The sequence below is a fragment of the Ornithodoros turicata genome, unplaced genomic scaffold, assembly GCF_037126465.1.
Source record: "Ornithodoros turicata isolate Travis unplaced genomic scaffold, ASM3712646v1 Chromosome69, whole genome shotgun sequence".
NCBI classification, from domain to species: Eukaryota; Metazoa; Arthropoda; class Arachnida; order Ixodida; family Argasidae; genus Ornithodoros; species Ornithodoros turicata.
The window spans coordinates 504,306-527,715 of record NW_026999390.1 but is presented as its reverse complement, the minus strand read 5'-3'; the positions used below and the strand labels follow the sequence as shown (position 1 = coordinate 527,715).

The following is a 23,410-nucleotide window of genomic DNA, read 5'->3' as shown; positions in this document are numbered from 1 at the left end:
GGAGGCGTACGCCTTTTTTGTGACACTTATGCTGGTCATAATTGTCACAAAAAAGGCGTACGCCCCCCGTTTTCAGCGAATCAGATCAGATAACGAAATCATTCCAGATGATGGTTGGCTAGGAGCGTGCTATGCGGTGAAGTTCATTTTTAAGAGTGTAGTTGCATTCCGCTCTGTTGAGGCGGCGACTGGCGTAAGCAACCACACGTTCTTCGTGTCCATCTCTTTGCACGAGGACAGCACCAATTCCGCAATCGCACGCGTCCGTGCGTATCTCTGTCGGCTTGCCTGGAACGAAACGGCACAACACTGGTTCCGACACATGGCGTCGCTTCAGTGTTGCGGCATCACACTCAGCTGTCCATACAAAGGTTACGCCCTTCCCTGTGAGGTCGGTTAATGGTCGGGCTAAGCGCGCAAAATCTTTTATGAAACGGCGATAGCAGTTGCAGATTCCAAGGAAACTTTGCACTTCTTTCTGGTTCTTTGCACTTCTTTCCGGCTTTTAGTTTTCCACAGCGGGAAGGGGAGCTTGTCCCTTGTCCACGTCTCCCACAGCCGAGGGAAGAACAAAGTTCTCACACAAGGCGGGAAGAGGGACGAGGCAACGGAGTAACTAACAACCAAGACAGTTTCCTGAAGACGAACTGCCTACAGTGGACCAGGCTGCCGCTTATATATGCCCAGAGGATGGACCCGAGCGCTGGTATCACTGTGACGCCACTTTATTTTAAGACAAACACATACAAAACAACGAGGGGCGAGGGTGTCGCCCCCGCAGATGTGCAACAGTTACACGAAGCCATTAACGAAGGGAAGAAGGAGGAGCGCAGAAAAGCAGAACAAAGGGAGCGTGAAGGATTACATTCTAATATATGCTTACTGTTGATAAATTAGTTAATACTATACGAATATTCAGGCTGTAGAAGACGAAAACGGTTGAAAAAGAGCAAACACGCATATAAACATACAAAATATCGCGACAGCACTCACGTCGTATTTATTTTAACTGGACGATTGAGGCGGATTGCCTCAGCGATTACAGCGCTTCGACGGTAAACGAAGTACAATTCTCCATGATGTTGAAGGCCTCGTCGAACGTCTATTCTTGAATACACTTTCATTTCGTTGTTCATTGTGCGATGACCTTCCTTCCTTAACGTCCAAAGGCCTCCTCCAGACTCTTGTTAACTTCGTCTAAGGAAGCTTCATGGATGTAAGTTAGCATGTAAAAAAGAAAACAATGCTCCAGAATACAGAGGCAATGTACTGCTTGCAATATACTTGTCTGAAATCTCCACCCAGTGGGCCCATCCAGCTGTCCCCTATCGGCGGTGTCGCGCGCGGAGGAGCCGTACCATTATGGTCTCCGAGGGGTGGCCGTGTAGGGTGCCTGTTTAGGGTGCTCGTTTAGGCGCCTGTAGGGTGCCTCAATACTAGCTCCCTCTGCATAGGATGAAGACAACCGCGTCGTCTGCTACGAATTTCCGCCATATTGACTCCAACGCACAGCTTGCGGTACGCTCACGAAGGTGTAGCGATACGCTTAGTGACGCAGTGCATTTTAGAGCTGAGTAAATGTGTAGCAAAGGAGGTTTGAAAAAATCAGTGCATAGCATTCATGCATGGTAAGCGTTGTAGTCAATACGCGGCTTGGCGCCATTCGCTTCTACAAAGGGTGACTCCAGCCTACACCGTGGGAGGGAGCTAGTATTCAGGCACCCTAGGCGTCGGTTTCACCCAACGCCACCAATCGGGAGAGATCATCTATGATACTTTGGCGTCGTCTGCTAGCATTCTTTCCTCCATCCACAGAGGTGACATAAATCCGCCATTTTTGTAAACTACCCTCAAGCGTGCTTGAGCAGCTTGTTGTAAAACCGCCATATTGTCCTGGTCACACGTCAGAGAAAACGTCATTTTGAGGTCATGTGAATTTTTTACATGTCGTTTTACCGCTTGCCGACATATTCCCGTCGATATAAAGCCAAGAGATGAACGTATTTTGCCAGCGTAAACTAGCTGAAGCTTAACTGCCAGCTGAACTAGGCATCCCAAAACCCGGGATCGAACCCGGGATCCCTGGTTCGATCCCGTGTTTCGGCACCAAAATCTAGGAAAGGATGACTCCAATTGAGAGAACAAGTGTTTAATGCAACACGAACGAGCAGCTATCCACGAGCTCGATATCTGCTTATTCACGAAGGTGAGCGCAGGTGGGGTCAGGTGATCCTCATCCTCTTCGCAATTTCTTGTAATAATAATAAAGTGCGTAGGGAGTCGAGAACTACCCGGAGGACGCAGACGTACGGGGACATCAATTTTGAGAGTGCTCATTCAGCAGCACATTAAGCTAGATAGTGATTCCTCCGCTACCCTCGAGCGACCTGACCCTAACCAGCGTCATCATCAAGCTCTGACACGTCGAAATTGCGTGTGTGTGTGTTTTTCCTATGCTAAGACACTTTGAACGCGCCGTGATATTGAAAAAGAACTTAGACATGCTCCTGGGTTTCTGTTTCGTTTTTCCCCTGAGTCGCATACCCCACTCCCTCAGATGGTGGTAGTGCTGAATGAGCTCGCCGTCGTCGGTCTCACAGAGGTCACTCTCAGAACAGAATAGGGGAGGGGGGGGGGATCGGCTCACCGTTGTTGGCCACACAGAAGTGGGCGTAGTCACGACTGTAGAAAAAACAAAAAAGAAAAAAAGAAAAGAAAGACGAATGGAGGATAGAGGATGCAGGGTGGAGATGCGTAGAGGGTGCATGGGTTAGTCGTGGAGAGCAAAGTGTTAAATGGGTCGTTGAGCAAGAGCCGCCTCCTGCAGAAAGAGACTAAGAGACCAACCACTGTCATGAGTGATAGAGTTACCGCTTCTGATTCCAAGAGCGAGGGGGGTACTCCTATTTGTGACAAGTTGGATATATGATAATTGCTACAACTGTGCGTGCGCCCCTCTCTCTCTTCAAATCAGAAGCGATAACCCTATCACTCGTGGCAGTGGTTGGCGTGCTGTGCGGTGAAGTTCTGTTCTGAGAGTGCAAAAGCGATGCTAACTACACATGCACGTACACTGTTAAAACAGAACTTCACCACATAGCACGCTCCTAACCAACCATCATACCGAATGATATCATTCTGTGCCATGATTTGTTCAAAACAGGTGGGAGGCGCCTATCTGGGACAAGATAATCTGTCCCAGATAGGCGCCTCCTCTCATTTTCAACAAATCAATACACAGAATGATATCATTCGGAATGATGGTTGGCTAGGAGCGTGGTATGTGGTGAAGTTATGTTTTCACAGTGTAGAGTACACCATTAAAAACGAACTTCACCGCACAGCAGGCTCTTAGCCAACCATCATCTCGAATGATATCGTTACCTGACTCGATTTGTTAAAAACAGGAGGCGTCCGCCTCTTTTGTTACAATTATGGACAGCATAAGTGTCACAAAAAGACGTACGCCTCCCGTTTTCACGATATCATTAGAGACGGTGGTTGGCTAGGAGCGTGCTATGCGGTGAAGTTCATTTCTAGGAGTGTAAATATGTACGGCTCTCGTCAAAGCTAACTGTAGCAACGCCTTCATAACGAGGGCCGCCCCTCTAACTGTAAATACAAACAAACACTCTCCGCCATTATTTCTACTAAGCTCCACCCGTTTCCGGAACGGTTAACTCTCATGCGAGCTGTACATGTAGGGTACACATTTTCATTGGCGGTATTCAAGGAATACCAACTGAAATTGCCTTACGAAACTTCAACCGCCTTCTTGGTTTAGGGTTTTAAGGCCTATCCCTTTATTGCGTACGGAGGTCTCAAAGCACAAAAGTTACGAAATTAAAAGCAAGAAAAGCACTAGTTACCTTTCTGCTCCTTTAACTGTTTATCGATGGCCGCTGAAACGAGGAATACGTCTGTTTTACTGTCGCCACTTGAAAGTGCATGTAAGAAACTCGTTGTGGATATAACTGTTACTCTTGATGATACTATATGTTTCTACAATCCTATACCGTGCACTGTTAAAACAGAACTTCCCCGCATAGCAAGCTCTTAGCCAACCATCATCTCGAATGATATCGTTATTTGACTCGATTTGTTAAAAACAGGAGGCGCCCGCATAAAAGTCGCAAAAAGACGCACGCCTCCCGTTTTCACGATATCATTAGAGATGGTGGTTGGCTAGGAGCGTGCTATGCGTTGAAGTTCATTTCTAAGAGTGTAGATATGTACGTCTCTCGTCAAAGCTAACTGTAACAAGCCTTCATAACGAGGGCCGCCCATCTAACTGTAAATACAAACAAACACTCTCCGTCATTATTTCTACTAAGTGCCACCAGGGTGCGGAATGGTTAACTCTCATGCGAGCTGTACATGTAGGCTACACATTTTTCATTGGCGGTATTCAAGGAATACCAACTGAAATTGCCTTACCAAACTTCAACCGCCGTCTTGGTTTAGGATTTTTAGGCCTATCCCTTTATTGCGTAAGGAGGTCTCAAAGCACTAAAGTTACAAAATTAAAAGCAAGAAAAGCAGTAGTTACCTTGTGTGCTTTTGTCTAATGGACCGTCAAATCCCCCTGAAACGAGGAATACTTCTGTTTTACTGTCGACACATGACAGTGCATGTAAGAAACTCGTTGTGCATATAACTGTTACTCTTGACGATACTATATGTTTCTACAATCCTACACCGTGCACTGTTAAAACAGAGAGGGGGGGGGGTGATGGCAGGATAGGCTCGCCGTTGTTGGCCACACAGAAGTGGGCGTCGTCACGACTATAGCCAAAAAAAAGAAAACGCATAGCAAAACAAAACACAAAGGAAGGAAGGACGGATGGAGGATAGAGGAGGTTGAAGGATGGGGATGCGGTGAGGTGCACGCGTTCATCGGGGAGAGTAGAGTATTAGATGGGTCGATCAGCAAGGCCTGTCTTCAGCAGGAAGAGAATGAGGTTTCTTGCTTTGGCGGAACGTTCGGCAGAAGAACCAGCGGGGTAGAGGATGTCTGCTAGCGAGCCCGAGGTGGAGCGAGGGAGATATCTTTCGCGCGCAGAATGGTATGCTCGGCAGTCTCGCAGGATGTGTTCGATTGTTTCGGGTTGTTGACAGTGGCCACAGCAGGCGTCACCCATAGAGCCTATCTTGAACAGCTGAGAATTGGTGAACGTCGCACATTGCGGAGCCTATGGAGCATGGTCTGGACGCTTCGAGGAAGATTTTTCATGGGAAGACGAGGGCGATTATGATGCATGATGTCCCGTATTCCAGGGTGGCGCAGTTCAAGAAGGAGCTGGACAGACATCTGCCTGTCCGCGTCGTCCGGAGTTGGTAAAACATTGCTGCAGCCCAGGTGTGCAGAGGACGCCAGCTGGTCCGCCCTTTCGTTGCCGCCGACACCGACGTGGGACGGTATCCATTGGAAGGCGATATCGCCTCCAGCTTGTTTATGTTGGGCGCACGATCTTCTGATGCTTCACGCTAAGATGTTGTCACACATGGGGTTCATCACGTCCCATAGAGCGCTTCTCGAGTCTGTGAGTAGGACTGCTCTGGCAAACCCTCGTACCTGGACCGCAGCAGCTGCATGCAGGAGAGCCAGTAGCTCAGCAGTCGTGGAGGATATCGGGTAACGCGATGATCTCCCTTGCCAGGACACGTTCACTGACGGGATGTGGAAGGCACACGTGGCACTTTTGGTACGATTGTCAATAGAGCCATCAGTGAATACCAGAGTATGTGAGTGGTAGACGTCAGTTATGAGGTTCTCAGCCGCCGTTCTAGCGACCACGGGGCTACATTCCCTCTTTTTATGAATGCCCGGAACGTCGACCGTTACACCCGGTACAAACTCTCGCCATGGCACTGAAGGTAACCCAGCAGGAGGCGCATATCTGGGAAACATTATGCATGCTCCAGATAGGCCCCTCCTCCTGTTTTCGACATATGGGGAGATAGAATATCATTCAGAATGGTGGTTGTCTTCAAGCTATGGAGTGAATGCCTGTTTGTACTTTACTACACACCTTTCTGCTGTTCAGCTATCGCGAGACACCACTATACACTCTTAGAAATGAACTTCACCGCATAGCACGCTCCTAGCCAACCATCATCTCGAATGATATCTTTATCTGCCCTGATTTGTTGAAAACGGTGGGCGTACGCGTTTTTTGTGACAATTATGAACAGCATAAGTGTCATAAAAAGGCGTACGCCTCCAGTTTTCAACAAATCAGTGCAGATAACGACATCATTCGAGATTATGGTTGGCTAGGAGCGCGCTATGCGGTGAAGTTCATTTTTAAGAGTGTACACTGTTACACACCACTATAACAGAACTTCACCACATGGCACGCTCCTAGCCAACCATCATTCCTAATTATATCATTCTATGCATTGATTTGTTGAAAATTGGAGGAGGCGCCTATCTGGGACAGATTATCTTGTCCCAGATAGGCGACTCCCCCCTGTTTTGAGCAAATCATGACACAGAATGATATGATTCGGTATGATAATTCGGTATGATGGTTGGCTAGGAGCATGCTATGTGGTGAAGTTCTGTTTTAACAGTGTACGCACTATCACGGCACGGGGAAACATATGTCTTAGCAAATAGTTAGTACAAGCAGAACGACTTGCTCCGACAGAATAACCAGGAGCACGCACCACAGATACTGGGTTCCTAGCTTCATACACTGAGTAGAAGAAAAAAAAGCAAGATGGTCAATCTTCTGCATCTCCTGTCCAGAGGTACGTGCACATAAGGTCATCTGCTAGCCTCGGCCGCCTTCCCATATTTTCCCTCTCCTCTAACTGGCACACTAGCAATGCTAAGCACACACACGAGTGATTCTACTGCACTAGCACGATGGCTATCAAATGGGTTTTCTCGCTCGCACATGGGAATGTTGCACCCTAAATGCAGGCTATACCCCTTTGCAGACTAAGCACGGGCTGACTTTGCACCGTGTTTTCTTTTTTTTTTTTTTTTTCACGACGCACCCAAGTGGTGACGTGACTCCGTTTTGTTCTTGCTGGCCCCGGCCTAAGCTAAAGGTAAACACAAAGCTGTCCCAACTTTGCGTAGAGCTTTCGCTGCCGTGAGGTCACTATACAAATAACGTCCAGTTCCTCTATACAACACCTCTGAGATAGCCGAAGGCCTGCGCCCTACGTCACGCACAGGGAGGCCTCAGTGAGCCTTTCACTTGTAGAATATGCACCCGTTGAGACAGACCAAGGTTAGGTGCGGAGAGCCTTCTACGTATTCCACACGTTGGGGAGTGGGTCAGGTCATGTAGAATATGCAGCCGTCAAGACTGACCAAGGTGGGCAGGCAGACAGCTCGTCTACCCAACGTTACCCCCCTGATCAAGGTTAGGTGAGGAGACCCTTCTACGTATTTCACACGTTGGGGAGTGGGTCAGGTCATGTAGAATATGCAGCCGTCAAGACTGACCAAGGTGGGCAGGCAGACAGCTCGTCTACCCAACGTTACCCCCCTGATCAAGGTTAGGTGAGGAGACCCTTCTACGTATTTCACACGTTGGGGAGTGGGTCAGGTCATGTAGAATATGCAGCCGTCAAGACTGACCAAGGTGGGCAGGCAGACAGCTCGTCTACCCAACGTTACCCCCCTGATCAAGGTTAGGTGAGGAGACCCTTCTACGTATTTCACACGTTGGGGAGTGGGTCAGGTCATGTAGATTATGCAGCCGTCAAGACTGACCAAGGTGGGCAGGCAGACAGCTCGTCTACCCAACGTTACCCCCCTGATCAAGGTTAGGTGAGGAGACCCTTCTACGTATTTCACACGTTGGGGAGTGGGTCAGGTCATGTAGAATATGCAGCCGTCAAGACTGACCAAGGTGGGCAGGCAGACAGCTCGTCTACCCAACGTTACCCCCCTGATCAAGGTTAGGTGAGGAGACCCTTCTACGTATTTCACACGTTGGGGAGTGGGTCAGGTCATGTAGAATATGCAGCCGTCAAGACTGACCAAGGTGGGCAGGCAGACAGCTCGTCTACCCAACGTTACCCCCCTGATCAAGGTTAGGTGAGGAGACCCTTCTACGTATTTCACACGTTGGGGAGTGGGTCAGGTCATGTAGAATATGCAGCCGTCAAGACTGACCAAGGTGGGCAGGCAGACAGCTCGTCTACCCAACGTTACCCCCCTGATCAAGGTTAGGTGAGGAGACCCTTCTACGTATTTCACACGTTGGGGAGTGGGTCAGGTCATGTAGAATATGCAGCCGTCAAGACTGACCAAGGTGGGCAGGCAGACAGCTCGTCTACCCAACGTTACCCCCCTGATCAAGGTTAGGTGAGGAGACCCTTCTACGTATTTCACACGTTGGGGAGTGGGTCAGGTCATGTAGAATATGCAGCCGTCAAGACTGACCAAGGTGGGCAGGCAGACAGCTCGTCTACCCAACGTTACCCCCCTGATCAAGGTTAGGTGAGGAGACCCTTCTACGTATTTCACACGTTGGGGAGTGGGTCAGGTCATGTAGAATATGCAGCCGTCAAGACTGACCAAGGTGGGCAGGCAGACAGCTCGTCTACCCAACGTTACCCCCCTGATCAAGGTTAGGTGAGGAGACCCTTCTACGTATTTCACACGTTGGGGAGTGGGTCAGGTCATGTAGAATATGCAGCCGTCAAGACTGACCAAGGTGGGCAGGCAGACAGCTCGTCTACCCAACGTTACCCCCCTGATCAAGGTTAGGTGAGGAGACCCTTCTACGTATTTCACACGTTGGGGAGTGGGTCAGGTCATGTAGATTATGCAGCCGTCAAGACTGACCAAGGTGGGCAGGCAGACAGCTCGTCTACCCAACGTTACCCCCCTGATCAAGGTTAGGTGAGGAGACCCTTCTACGTATTTCACACGTTGGGGAGTGGGTCAGGTCATGTAGAATATGCAGCCGTCAAGACTGACCAAGGTGGGCAGGCAGACAGCTCGTCTACCCAACGTTACCCCCCTGATCAAGGTTAGGTGAGGAGACCCTTCTACGTATTTCACACGTTGGGGAGGGGGTCAGTTCATGTAGAATACGCACCCGTCGAGACTGACCAAGGTAAGGTGAGGAGACCCTTCTACGTATTTCACACGTTGGGGAGTGGGTCAGTTCATGTAGAATACGCACCCGTCGAGACTGACCAAGGTAACGTGAGGAGACCCTTCTACGTATTTCACACGTTGGGGAGTGGGTCAGTTCATGTAGAATACGCACCCGTCGAGACTGACCAAGGTAACGTGAGGAGACCCTTCTACGTATTTCACACGTTGGGGAGGGGGTCAGTTCATGTCAGGGTTCGGAAAAACCCGTTTTTTTTTAAAAAGCCCGCCCCAGTGGGTTTTTTCGGGTTTTTCGGGTGGGTTTTTCGGGTTCTGGGATTTTTTTTTCGAACCGCTGCATATGACACGCAACAGCCGTCCTCCGCCTATTTTTCATGTTTCTGGAAGAAATAATTGTTTGCCGCTGTAGAATTTACGGTAAAGTAACCTCCGAAGCAGTCGTCCCTTTTCCTTCTTTTCTTTTTTTCCCTTCGTTTCTGTATTTCACCCGCGTGTGGGCTTTATTGGGTTTTTCAGCCCGGGTGGACCCAAAAAAAGCCGGGTGGGTTTTTTTAAACTGGGTCCATTCGGCGAACCATGTAGAATACGCACCCGTCGAGACTGACCAAGGTAAGGTGAGGAGACCCTTCTACGTATTTCACACGTTGGGGAGTGGGTCAGTTCATGTAGAATACGCACCCGTCGAGACTGACCAAGGTAACGTGAGGAGACCCTTCTACGTATTTCACACGTTGGGGAGTGGGTCAGTTCATGTAGAATACGCACCCGTCGAGACTGACCAAGGTAAGATGAGGAGACCCTTCTACGTATTTCACACGTTGGGGAGTGGGTCAGTTCATGTAGAATACGCACCCGTCGAGACTGACCAAGGTAACGTGAGGAGACCCTTCTACGTATTTCACACGTTGGGGAGTGGGTCAGTTCATGTAGAATACGCACCCGTCGAGACTGACCAAGGTAAGATGAGGAGACCCTTCTACGTATTTCACACGTTGGGGAGTGGGTCAGTTCATGTAGAATACGCACCCGTCGAGACTGACCAAGGTAACGTGAGGAGACCCTTCTACGTATTTCACACGTTGGGGAGTGGGTCAGTTCATGTAGAATACGCACCCGTCGAGACTGACCAAGGTAACGTGAGGAGACCCTTCTACGTATTTCACACGTTGGGGAGTGGGTCAGTTCATGTAGAATACGCACCCGTCGAGACTGACCAAGGTAACGTGAGGAGACCCTTCTACGTATTTCACACGTTGGGTAGTGGGTCAGTTCATGTAGAATACGCACCCGTCGAGACTGACCAAGGTAACGTGAGGAGACCCTTCTACGTATTTCACACGTTGGGGAGTGGGTCAGTTCATGTAGAATACGCACCCGTCGAGACTGACCAAGGTAAGATGAGGAGACCCTTCTACGTATTTCACACGTTGGGGAGTGGGTCAGTTCATGTAGAATACGCACCCGTCGAGACTGACCAAGGTAAGATGAGGAGACCCTTCTACGTATTTCACACGTTGGGGAGTGGGTCAGTTCATGTAGAATACGCACCCGTCGAGACTGACCAAGGTAACGTGAGGAGACCCTTCTACGTATTTCACACGTTGGGGAGTGGGTCAGTTCATGTAGAATACGCACCCGTCGAGACTGACCAAGGTAACGTGAGGAGACCCTTCTACGTATTTCACACGTTGGGGAGTGGGTCAGTTCATGTAGAATACGCACCCGTCGAGACTGACCAAGGTAAGATGAGGAGACCCTTCTACGTATTTCACACGTTGGGGAGTGGGTCAGTTCATGTAGAATACGCACCCGTCGAGACTGACCAAGGTAAGATGGGGAGACCCTTCTACGTATTTCACACGTTGGGGAGTGGGTCAGTTCATGTAGAATACGCACCCGTCGAGACTGACCAGGGTAAGATGAGGAGACCCTTCTACGTATTTCACACGTTGGGGAGTGGGTCAGTTCATGTACAATACGCACCCGTCGAGACTGACCAGGGTAAGATGAGGAGACCCTTCTACGTATTTCACACGTTGGGGAGTGGGTCAGTTCATGTAGAATACGCACCCGTCGAGACTGACCAAGGTAAGATGAGGAGACCCTTCTACGTATTTCACACGTTGGGGAGTGGGTCAGTTCTTGTAGAATACGCACCCGTCGAGACTGACCAAGGTAAGATGAGGAGACCCTTCTACGTATTTCACACGTTGGGGAGTGGGTCAGTTCATGTAGAATACGCACCCGTCGAGACTGACCAAGGTAAGGTGAGGAGACCCTTCTACGTATTTCACACGTTGGGGAGTGGGTCAGTTCATGTAGAATACGCACCCGTCGAGACTGACCAGGGTAAGATGAGGAGACCCTTCTACGTATTTCACACGTTGGGGAGTGGGTCAGTTCATGTAGAATACGCACCCGTCGAGACTGACCAAGGTAAGATGAGGAGACCCTTCTACGTATTTCACACGTTGGGGAGTGGGTCAGTTCATGTAGAATACGCACCCGTCGAGACTGACCAAGGTAAGATGAGGAGACCCTTCTACGTATTTCACACGTTGGGGAGTGGGTCAGTTCTTGTAGAATACGCACCCGTCGAGACTGACCAAGGTAAGATGAGGAGACCCTTCTACGTATTTCACACGTTGGGGAGTGGGTCAGTTCATGTAGAATACGCACCCGTCGAGACTGACCAAGGTAAGGTGAGGAGACCCTTCTACGTATTTCACACGTTGGGGAGTGGGTCAGTTCATGTAGAATACGCACCCGTCGAGACTGACCAAGGTAAGGTGAGGAGACCCTTCTACGTATTTCACACGTTGGGGAGTGGGTCAGTTCATGTAGAATACGCACCCGTCGAGACTGACCAAGGTAAGATGAGGAGACCCTTCTACGTATTTCACACGTTGGGGAGTGGGTCAGTTCATGTAGAATACGCACCCGTCGAGACTGACCAAGGTTAGGTGAGGAGACCCTTCTACGTATTTCACACGTTGGGGAGTGGGTCAGTTCATGTAGAATACGCACCCGTCGAGACTGACCAAGGTAAGGTGAGGAGACCCTTCTACGTATTTCACACGTTGGGGAGTGGGTCAGTTCATGTAGAATACGCACCCGTCGAGACTGACCAAGGTAAGGTGAGGAGACCCTTCTACGTATTTCACACGTTGGGGAGTGGGTCAGTTCATGTAGAATACGCACCCGTCGAGACTGACCAAGGTCAGGTGAGGAGACCCTTCTACGTATTTCACACGTTGGGGAGTGGGTCAGTTCATGTAGAATACGCACCCGTCGAGACTGACCAAGGTAAGATGAGGAGACCCTTCTACGTATTTCACACGTTGGGGAGTGGGTCAGTTCATGTAGAATACGCACCCGTCGAGACTGACCAAGGTAAGATGAGGAGACCCTTCTACGTATTTCACACGTTGGGGAGTGGGTCAGTTCATGTAGAATACGCACCCGTCGAGACTGACCAAGGTAAGGTGAGGAGACCCTTCTACGTATTTCACACGTTGGGGAGTGGGTCAGTTCATGTAGAATACGCACCCGTCGAGACTGACCAAGGTAAGATGAGGAGACCCTTCTACGTATTTCACACGTTGGGGAGTGGGTCAGTTCATGTAGAATACGCACCCGTCGAGACTGACCAAGGTAAGATGAGGAGACCCTTCTACGTATTTCACACGTTGGGGAGTGGGTCAGTTCATGTAGAATACGCACCCGTCGAGACTGACCAAGGTAAGATGAGGAGACCCTTCTACGTATTTCACACGTTGGGGAGTGGGTCAGTTCATGTAGAATACGCACCCGTCGAGACTGACCAAGGTAAGGTGAGGAGACCCTTCTACGTATTTCACACGTTGGGGAGTGGGTCAGTTCATGTAGAATACGCACCCGTCGAGACTGACCAAGGTAAGGTGAGGAGACCCTTCTACGTATTTCACACGTTGGGGAGTGGGTCAGTTCATGTAGAATACGCACCCGTCGAGACTGACCAAGGTAAGATGAGGAGACCCTTCTACGTATTTCACACGTTGGGGAGTGGGTCAGTTCATGTAGAATACGCACCCGTCGAGACTGACCAAGGTAAGGTGAGGAGACCCTTCTACGTATTTCACACGTTGGGGAGTGGGTCAGTTCATGTAGAATACGCACCCGTCGAGACTGACCAAGGTAAGATGAGGAGACCCTTCTACGTATTTCACACGTTGGGGAGTGGGTCAGTTCATGTAGAATACGCACCCGTCGAGACTGACCAAGGTAAGATGAGGAGACCCTTCTACGTATTTCACACGTTGGGGAGTGGGTCAGTTCATGTAGAATACGCACCCGTCGAGACTGACCAAGGTAAGGTGAGGAGACCCTTCTACGTATTTCACACGTTGGGGAGTGGGTCAGTTCATGTAGAATACGCACCCGTCGAGACTGACCAAGGTAAGGTGAGGAGACCCTTCTACGTATTTCACACGTTGGGGAGTGGGTCAGTTCATGTAGAATACGCACCCGTCGAGACTGACCAAGGTAAGATGAGGAGACCCTTCTACGTATTTCACACGTTGGGGAGTGGGTCAGTTCATGTAGAATACGCACCCGTCGAGACTGACCAAGGTAAGATGAGGAGACCCTTCTACGTATTTCACACGTTGGGGAGTGGGTCAGTTCATGTAGAATACGCACCCGTCGAGACTGACCAAGGTAAGATGAGGAGACCCTTCTACGTATTTCACACGTTGGGGAGTGGGTCAGTTCATGTAGAATACGCACCCGTCGAGACTGACCAAGGTAAGGTGAGGAGACCCTTCTACGTATTTCACACGTTGGGGAGTGGGTCAGTTCATGTAGAATACGCACCCGTCGAGACTGACCAAGGTAAGATGAGGAGACCCTTCTACGTATTTCACACGTTGGGGAGTGGGTCAGTTCATGTAGAATACGCACCCGTCGAGACTGACCAAGGTAAGATGAGGAGACCCTTCTACGTATTTCACACGTTGGGGAGTGGGTCAGTTCATGTAGAATACGCACCCGTCGAGACTGACCAAGGTAAGGTGAGGAGACCCTTCTACGTATTTCACACGTTGGGGAGTGGGTCAGTTCATGTAGAATACGCACCCGTCGAGACTGACCAAGGTAAGATGAGGAGACCCTTCTACGTATTTCACACGTTGGGGAGTGGGTCAGTTCATGTAGAATACGCACCCGTCGAGACTGACCAAGGTAAGATGAGGAGACCCTTCTACGTATTTCACACGTTGGGGAGTGGGTCAGTTCATGTAGAATACGCACCCGTCGAGACTGACCAAGGTTAGGTGAGGAGACCCTTTTACGATCCCATAGAACCTTATGTATCCTTGCTTAGCTATTAGGGACACCTTCCCATGACGGCAACCTTTGGAGAGAACAGGGGGCAGGGGCGGATCCAGGATTGTTCTGAGAGCGGGGTCCAGCCTTGCCCAGCACTGTAGGTACGCAATCGAGGTCAATTAAACACTATGTGAAGACAGTAATTGAAGAGGGGGTCAGGACATCCTGACCCCCCCCCCCCACTAGATCCGCCCCTGATAGGGGGTGACACGCCTTTCTTCTACACTCTTAAAAATGAACTTCACCGCATAGCACGCTCGTTTTCAACAAATGAGGGCAGATAACGATATCATTCGAGATTATGGTTGACTACGAGTGTGCTATGCGGCGAAGTTCGTTTTTAAGAGGGTAGAATCCTCCTTTTATAAGTTTGAGTGCACCCTAAAAACTCAACTTCACTGCTTAGCACGCTCTGCGCCAACCATTGCCACGAATGATAGGGTTATCGCTTCTGATTCGAGGAGAGAGACAGGGGGTAGGCGCACGTCTTTTTGTGTCAGTTATCATGTATTCAAATAGACGATTTCAGAAATTGCATGAATGGCCCACCAGAGAGCGCCGTGTTGCGAAATAGCCCGCTGCACCTTGGGATTTAGTTTTCATGAGTCAGAGAGAAGAAGAAGAGCGCAAACCGTTTCGGTTTTCTCTCTCCTTCACCTCCCGCACCTTCGAGCAACAGGCAGACGAGCATGAATGTAAACCATTTCCCACGATGCATTGCGCGATGCGCGTGACTTGGGCGACGGAGGGCCCCCGTGCGGAGCACAAGGGATCTGAAATCGCCTATTGACAGAAAAAGTCGTACGCTTCCCTTTCTCTTGGAATCAGAAGCGATAATCCTATCATTCGTGGCAACGGTTTTCGCAGAGAGTGCTATGCCTGGGATGTCATGCGGGGGATGATTCTGGAACGGGCATGATGACTTAATAGCTATGACGTAATAGTGGACCCGGACGCTGAAGCCGAGCACCTGAGCATTTTCGACGAAACGGACACCGAAAAGGAGCTGACTGACGACGCAATTCCGGAGACGATGGAGCAACCGGCATCCGACGAGAGTTCCTAAAACTAGTTGGACGTTTTCTGTGACAATGCGGGCAGTGCTAAGCCTCTTGTCACAGCAGCAATGGCTCGGGAAGGGCTGCAAACAGCGCTGCAATTCTTCCAAGACAACGAGGATGAGCCTCAAGCAATTAAATTTGCGGATATTCCAGCAATTACGACTTCCACGATGTACATGCACAAGCATACGCTGATAACCGGATTTTTTTTTTTCACAATTAATGCTGTCTGGTTGGATATTATGAACGACTCACTTCATGGACAATTTTTTTGCTAAGGACGAAAGTGTAGATATTAACGAGGGACGAATCTCTCACTCTGTGTATTGATTTGTTGAAAATGGGAGGAGGGGCCTATCTGGGATACATTATGCTTGTCACAGATAGGCGCCTCCCCCCTGTTTTGAACAAATCAGGACACAGAGTGATATCGCTCGGAAATGATGGTTGGCCAGGAGCGTTCTATGTGGTGAAGTTCTGTTTCAACAGTGTAGTTCCGCGGCCCATGTTACCCCTGCTGCGTTTAAAAGTGTTGTGCCGATATTGTATTTGAAGGTGGACCACGTGCTGCAAGTGTTTATCACTCGAAAGAAATAGTCTCGCAACACCTGGAGATTTGAGATGAGATAAACCACGAAGTGCTGATTTTAAACAGCCGTGTCCCCTACAGCACATGCATTTTCAGCATGTGTAACAGGGGTTCAGTTTTTAAAAGCAGCATAGCTTATATCATACTTAGTGCGTGGGCGGACATCATGGCGTTTAATATCATTAGCAAATGTCGTGGGGCGCAAGCTTCGTAAATAATGTCATTCGAGACCCGAATGACGTTAACACGAAAATGCTGTAGCGGTATCTGTTTTGCAACAGGGTGAAGTTATGAGGATTGCAACGAACGCGCAGCGTACCTACGATCTGTGCGAGTCCTCCTTCCTGTGCGCCAACCAGGACTTCCAGAACTAGAAAAAAAAAAGGTTAATGGGGAGTGTGCAGAATGTTCACACGAGCGAATAGATGTGCTAGTGAGTACAAAAAATATACTGAAAGCAGGCACTTGTAGTGCGTTTCAGGGCAGGCTGGTACGCTACTGGCCTGGGTAAATCGTTTAGTTTTATTAGGGATGAAGTAGAGACTTAGCTACTTGTCTCAAATATGTACCTCGTAATGTATTTCCTTACAAAAATGATGAATACGATACTTTTCTACCCCCCCCCCCCCTCCGTTCCTTTCAGCTTCAGTGTGGATGCCTTCTGAAATGGTTCCACCGTCCCTACGCTTCGCACGTAGTGTTCGGAGCCAGTTGAAAAGAGCTAGTAGGGTTCCGGATAATCACGTCACTGACCTCATAAAACCACCTTGTGGTCTTCCTTACTGTGCTAAAGCTGTTCTAAGGACATTCCATGCATTTGTGAAAGCCATGAACCCGGAGCGGACGACGCGAGGCTTTACCCGGATCGCTTGGAAAATAACCGGACATTTGGGCCACCAAATGCATCTCGAAGTAAATCCAATGTGAAACATCACTTAAAATGAAAAGAAGTTGATTTAATAATTTGGCAGACTGAAACACACAAAGCCTTCTCGAGGCGAGCTCCCGCCTGTGAAGGATAAACGAAAAGAAGTGCTCCCCCGCCACCGGGAGCTCTGGAAATTAAAAAAAAAAAGGAATGGAGAAAAAAAAATTCATGCGCACTTGTGAGCTCAAAAAACATTCTCTTGGCTCTCGCTCCATTATATAGCTTAGCTCCCGGGACCTGCAGTTCGGAGCCCAGCCCTTCCCTTAGGGAAAGCGCTCTCCCTCTCACTAGAGTCACTAAATAAGCTCCGCTTCAGAGTATCGACACTGAGGTCTAAGGGAGAGCAGGACCGCCATCTTGTTTCCGCACCACACCGGTATCATCCCCATTTGAGGATCGTAAAACGGCTAACGTAATGCTCGCTGTGGGATTAAGAAGCGTGTATGATTGTTGCGCGGTAATCCATGTATTGTCAACCAGAGCGTCCAGAAGATGTCAAGGTGAGCTCAAGGCCGTCAACTGATGCTCGTACAGGAAAGGAACATTTCACCCGCGCACGATAGGTGGCATCGTGCGTTAACGTGAGCTGTGCGCGTGCGCAGCGTGGCGCGGAAACAAGATGGCGCATGCTCGCTCTTGGAACTCAGTGTCGATACTCTGAAGCGTAGCTTATTTAGTGACTCCGGCTATCACCTCCCTGTCGGAACGGTTGCGGAAACACCCTTAGTAACGGAAAAGTAATCCGTCAAAGGTGTTGTCCGGACAAATAAACGTTGTTGAACTGTAGGTGCGATCGTAATAGTGGATGCCTCATATACATGTAGCCGGGATATTTCGTTTTGAACCAGTCGGAAATATTAGAAATTGACTTTAATTTGATATTGCATCCCCGGCTTCGCGCTCCCAGCAGAATTCAGGCAACAAGGCGCGTACCGACGTCACTGGAGTCGGTTACGAAGGCAGGCTGTCCGTCACAAAATACGGTCTGGCTTCCGACAGCAATCTAATGCCTCACTGTCGCTATAGAAACATCTCCGTTCACGATTTCGGTGGTATCCGATTGCAACCAGCAGGCGACGCCGTCAGCTGAGTGATTGGGAATCTCGCCGGCAATGTCAATCCGCCTTTTCAAAACATGTGTAGAGCGCATGCGCAAGACCGCTGCGCACCGCGCGGCAGAATGCCGAAACGACCTGGTAGGCACGGGACAGCTCGTGGCTCTGTTTTGCAATGTCAATTACGTCATCGGAATGGGCGAAGCAGGGAAACGCTGTTTCAATCGGAAGCTGACAGTTGGTTTCGAAGTCCATGTTTTTGCTGTTTTATGAAGAAAAAAAAAGAAACAGATGAAAAACACGAACTGACTTCGGGAAACTTTTTTTGTGTTTTCTTCTTGGAAGTCATCTTCAAGTGGATATCACGTTAACTTTAGAATTCCGGATTCCTCACGGACGCCAACTTTAACGAGGAACGAGAACTCGTTTGTTTTCGCTGTTGAGTAACGTATTTCGTTCCTTTTTTTTCTTCTTTCTTTTCGTTAATGGTTGCGAGTCCAGGCCTCTTTAAAACAAACCCATACCGGTATTGCAACACGAAACTAACGTGGCCGACACACACACACACAAGAAAAGAAACTTCAAATCACATCAGATCACATTTTCCTGGGGGGGGGGGGTAACTTTGGTTCTCGAGGTACAAAAATGTGCCAAGATTTCGACGCAAAAGGAACTGTCGCTGCACGTACGTTTCGAATTTAGAAATATTGTAAAATGAAGCTATCGAAAGAAAGAAAAAAAGTCAAATATGATATATTGACGAACAACAACAACTTGACAAATATGATATATTGACGATGAAGTGGGGTGATGTATCGAAAACTCGTTGTATATGTACCTTACTTCTGTAACAATAAAATGGCAGTGATCATTCGTGGGTTTACGTCGCGAGACAACTTGTAAGAATAAGGGCGTGTAACCAACGCTTACCAATTAGGCAAACGAACAGACAGAAGAAGGTGTACTTGAACATCGTAGAAGGCTTCACTGCAAAGGAAGATCAACACCTCAGTTATCTTTTTGTCACACCACTCCTTTTTATCTCCGATGCTAAACTACACTCTAAGGGGAAAAAATACTCCTTGTGGACACTAAATGCATTGCCACAAAAAACAGTCCCTTTCGGGAGTAAATGAATGTCACTGAATATTTCACGTTCTGTTCCAAGAGTCCCAGGTAAGTAATTCGTGTGCATGCATGAAAATCGTTTGAATCAAACCGTCAACCGTGATATATCGAGTGGTATAAAATCTTGCGACATACATACATCGAACACAATTTGCTAAGAAAGGAGCGCCAACTGTTTCTTACTCTGTGTGGGTGCAAAATTGCAAAGTTGGCTAAGTTATACAGCCGTAGGCCATCAGATCGACCAAGAGCACATATTTACGGAGACTATTGTATTCAGAAGGCCATTTGCGACGTTCAGTGACAATTTGCAGTGTAAATGTCAGTATCGGGGGACTAAAATGGGGAGTAAATGCAATCTAGGGGACTAGAAGTTGCAATCAGTGGCGTAGCCACGGGCGGGCTAGGGGGGGCCGGAACCCCCCCTACCTGCCACTGACCGACCCACGCAAATCGTGTAAACCCGAGGGGAAAATAATATATACTGTGGGGGGGGGGGGGGACCAGTGTGACGATCGCGAAAGTTCTTACAGTTCATGGCGTCTATCTAAGCGGCACACTTGAATGGTTTCCAAAGTATGAGCTTTTCAAAATCCTTCCAATCTCGTGGCACCACCTCATTGGACATCACACAAGTGGTGTGCACAAGTATTGTGTGTTGTCGCACCCAGGATCAGCGGGGGGAGGGAGTGGGGCGGGTTTTCGTATAGAGCCCCCCCCCCCCCACCTTGGAGGTCTGGCTACGCCACTGGCTGCAATTAATCCCCATTTTACTCCTTTCTTCTTAGAGTATAGACATGTACTCGTCAGACACTGAACGGTTGGCCAGCGGCGTTATAGCTACCAGAACATCAATACGAATGTAGGCAAGTTTTCCTGTGGTAACAAATTATTACTAATACCGCCGGTAAATTTGCCTAAACTGGAACCCCTAATGGAAAACGGGATTTACGCCTAAACCATTAAGCCCGAACCAGAACAAAATCCGCCACGGATATCTCGGTAACGGCATTGCATTCTCGATAAAAGGTCTCTTTTTTTTTTTTTAATTTCCCTAGTGGTATTATAAAGGAAGCTGCTCCCGGAATTCAACATTGACGTTCCTGGACCTTCTACGGGAAGGCTTTGTTTCCTTTTCTTTTTCTTTAAGCATTACAACTCAAAGGCCCGCCGACAATCACGCATGAAGCCACTCATTGAAACTCCTGTCGTACAGCGTACACCAAACATGCACAAATAAAAAAAATCATACGAGGCGAGGTCACGTGTACAGTACGCAAAGCTAGTCGTGTCATAGCCCAACTACAGTCACTGCAGGTGTCGTGGTCCAAATTAGGCCACTTTCTCTGAGCTCCACTAACTTTAACACAGCTGACGTCCCGCACAATATGTCTACATGGCATCTGGAAGGCAATAATGACAGTAAATCCACACTCTAGTTCCAATGCAAAATAGAGCAAAAGTGCCATTGTCCAATGAAAGACACGCGTAGTGAACCAATAGGGGTAAGACTGCGGCGCAATTTGCCGTGCCGTCCACGTCCGACGTTGCGGTAGGTGTGAACTAGCCCCATGTCTTACCATCCAACGGAAAATGTGCTTGAGTACCTGAATAACTGCTCCTCAGAAAACTCTTAGTGCATGTACTTCCCAGCAGTACACAAGAGTGTAAACAGCAGCATCACAGAACGCAGAATGCCTCAGAGGATACAAACACACACAAATTACATGGAGTGATTCAAAAGCCGGACTACACAAGCCATAATATCATTCCTACGACGTTCTCACAGCGTACACTCTTAAAAATGAACTTCACCGCATAGCACGCTCCTAGCCAACCATAATCTCGAATGATATAGTTATCTGCCTTGATTTGTTGAAAACGGGAGGCGTACACCTTTTTTGTGACACTTATGCTGTTCATAATTGTCACAGAAAAGGCGTACGCCTCCCGTTTTCAACAAATCAGGGCAGATAACGATATCATTTGAGATGATGGTTGGTTAGGAGCGGCTATGCGGTGAAGTTCATTTTTAAGAGTGTACAAGCAATCCAACAACAACAACAACACATACATTAATGATGACGAATGGGGAAATTCACCACATGAGGTGCGGCCCACTACCCCAAGGCACAATGGACAGGATGAGATACGTCCAAGCAAGCCACGGCAACCAATACTACCTTTATTATTGCATTCGTCTACATGGTGACTGTCACTGCTCAGTAGCGCTTACAGTCGCACAGTTCGGCGAAAACGTCATCGGTCCATTTTATGCGGTGATACAAATTATAGAAGCTTCCCCTACATCGCCTAACCTTGCATTCAGAGGTAATCGACCCTCGTCCACAACATGGCTTGCGCAGTCATGTATTCTCGATTGTCTTAAGTGCCATTTTTGCAAGGCGCAACCGTATCGTATAACCAGAAGTGCATTAAGATGAACATGCTCCTGCTGGCCTCCTCGCGGGTTGCCTGGGCAGGATGTGAAAGTTTATTAAATGATGGGTGATGCCTGGGTGGGGATATAGGTTTATTGCAAAGAAAAAACAAAGAAAGAAGGGAAAGGATAGCCTGACTCCAGAAGCCGACTTGGTGATGCCCGGGTGATAATGCATGTTCCTTGTTTATTCCTGCTATGCGTAGACAGATTAGAGCACTGCATGAGCCGCGTTCCTAGTACCATTCCCGGCGCGAGCCCCGCCTTCCTTTGATTTACCCGCCCGGTCCTCGCCCGTCTGCTCCATACCTGTCCCGGGTCCGGCCCAAGCCCGAAGAATTTCTAGGTTTCTGGCCGAGGCCCGGCACGAGCTCGAGAAAGTTATAGGCTACCCGGCCCGGCCAAGAGTTGCGGACTCTTAAATTGATACTGGCTGAACGGTGGTGTAACAGAGGCTCGATCCCGACCTATAGCCCAGGCAATGTACCTGCAAGGGCCCATAATGGTCAAACCCGTGCCCGGCCGAGGCCAGCAAAAAAGTGGCTTTACCCGGCTCGGCCCACGGACCCGTGCAGTGCTCTAGAAATGTATGGTTAGTTCTATGGGACAGCTCTGGAGTGTACCGTGCCATCCTCCAATTGCACCTTTCCTCAGCTCCCAAAAGGCTATTTGCCTGCAGCGATGCTCTAATTGGCTTTTGTTTCTTTTAGAAGGCCAACGTCATGCTGGAGAGTTCTGGACTTCCTTTTCTGACTTTAAAAAAATGCATGTGCCCATGACAACATATGCACGCCACAAAAGCCACATGCAAGAATATCACGAATAAGCGTCCAATATCTGCAACAATCGCGTACAATTCACTAAAATAGTTCACACATGGGCAAAGTGCAGTGAGCAAAAAAGGAAACGCCGTTTACGCTCCTTAATAAAGAAGTAGAGCCAACAACAGAATTCATAATATAGAAATATTATATGAAAACACATACATGTTACAGAGTCAACCTTGAAGAATAGCGTGCAGAATATGTGCAGGATGATCTCTCACACGGACCCTGCGGAATGACGAACAGAAACTGGGACATTGGAGTTACAAAATGTACAACGCAAAACGTATATGCGCCACTTGCGTATGTGGATGCACATGTAGGAAAATACCGAGTACAACAAGTGGAGCATGCGGTAGCAGTTCACAAAAACAGTCAGAAAAAAAAACGGGGGGGGGGGGGGGGCTGGCAGCTGAGCTCGCGCGTGTATCGCGCTTCCTGGTACGTAGCACCACGGGGCTCCACCACCTGGAAACGAGGCTGCGAAACACACACACGCAGTGATATTTGTGTTTTGTTCCTTTGATCCAACCCGGATCTCCACGTGCCCTGTGACCATATCTGGGTAAATTACTTGAAAAATGTAATTAAATTACGTTACTCATTACCCTAGTTAGAGTCTAATTAAATTACATTGCCCATTACTGGAATTGAAATGTAATGAAATTGCATTACTGTTACTACGAAAAACTAACGGCGTTACAAAGTCATTACTGCGGGTTTAATCGTAACGATATTGAGGATGTGGAAATTCATTTACAGAGAACACTACGTTGCAAAAGCAAGACATATTTTACTCTGTGCCGATTGAACGCGTCACCGTTCATATGAACATTTTCACTGGTCAGTCGGCAATTCTCTTTCTGCCAAGTGCCAACACAGAACACACACTCGATTCTTTTTTAAAAAGTAATGAGTAGTGTCATA

The 23,410-nt window shown here is 48.6% G+C and overlaps 1 long non-coding RNA gene across 1 annotated transcript; it reads right to left on the bottom strand.

Annotated features, from left to right (window-relative positions):
• Positions 1-985: 985 nt before the first annotated feature.
• On the bottom strand, positions 986-22,787 carry LOC135374531 (uncharacterized). The gene is made up of 6 exons (XR_010416942.1): positions 22,646-22,787; positions 19,022-19,078; positions 16,428-16,478; positions 4,550-4,585; positions 3,870-3,902; positions 986-1,206 (listed from the first exon to the last, which is right to left on the bottom strand). It is a non-coding gene; the product is annotated as an uncharacterized LOC135374531 (long non-coding RNA).
• Positions 22,788-23,410: the final 623 nt, after the last annotated feature.